This window comes from Pristiophorus japonicus, chromosome 13, assembly GCF_044704955.1.
Source record: "Pristiophorus japonicus isolate sPriJap1 chromosome 13, sPriJap1.hap1, whole genome shotgun sequence".
Lineage (NCBI taxonomy): Eukaryota > Metazoa > Chordata > Chondrichthyes > Pristiophoridae > Pristiophorus > Pristiophorus japonicus.
The window spans coordinates 195,461,323-195,462,349 of record NC_091989.1 but is presented as its reverse complement, the minus strand read 5'-3'; positions in this window follow the sequence as shown (position 1 = coordinate 195,462,349).

Below are 1,027 nucleotides of genomic sequence, written 5' to 3'. Positions count from 1 at the left end.
CCACTCACTCCCCCGATCCGGTCCCACTCACTCCCCCGATCCGGCCCCACTCACTCCCCCGATCCGGCCCCACTCACTCCCCTGATCCGGCCCCACGCACTCCCCCTGATCCGGCCCCACACTCTCCCCGATCCGGCCCCACTCACTCCCCCGATCCGGTCCCACTCACTCCCCCTGATCCGGCCCCACGCACTCCCCCTGATCCGGCCCCACGCACTCCCCGATCCGGCCCCACGCACTCCCCCGATCCGGTCCCACTCACTCCCCCGATCCGGCCCCACTCACTCCCCCGATCCGGTCCCACTCACTCCCCCGATCCGGCCCCACGCACTCCCCCTGATCCGGCCCCACGCACTCCCCGATCCGGCCCCACACACTCCCCCGATCCGGCCCCACGCACTCCCCCTGATCCGGCCCAATCAGCTCAGCGCACTGCAGCACAGTGCAAAATATCATTTTTGAATTTTTTTACTTGCCTCTGCCCCCTGGCCTTTAACCCTCACTCCCGAAGCGTCCAGCCTCCCGATGGACACCTGTAGCTGTCGGTGTTGTCGCCCGCCAATGCTGCAGAGGCTGGAACCCAAGTTCGGGTCTGGGGTGATGTGCGGGTCGATGATGCCAGCATCTCTGGCCGAAGGCGATTGGGCGCACCACAAACCTCTCGCTGAATTTAGTGGAGTCGATCTCGTCGCGCCCGGTCAGCGCGTGTTTGTTGACCCGTTCTGGCCCCCTGGAGACGATCACGGGAGGCGATAAGGGGCCAATTTCTAGACCATGGAGTCAGAACTGATCTCAACCCAACCCAACCCATAAATCCCCCAATGCTGATGTTCCTGTTGTTTAGTTCTCCCAGTTCCTGTTTGTATTTTATTTTAAACCAGTAATTTCTCTTGTAAGAAGTGAATATTGTTGAATTGCAGTATTAATGAATTTTGACCCCATATATGTGGTGCCTTCGATTTAACAAGATCGATCACTCATTGGGAATAACACTCTGCTGTCAAAATATAATTGCGTTCTCATTCTC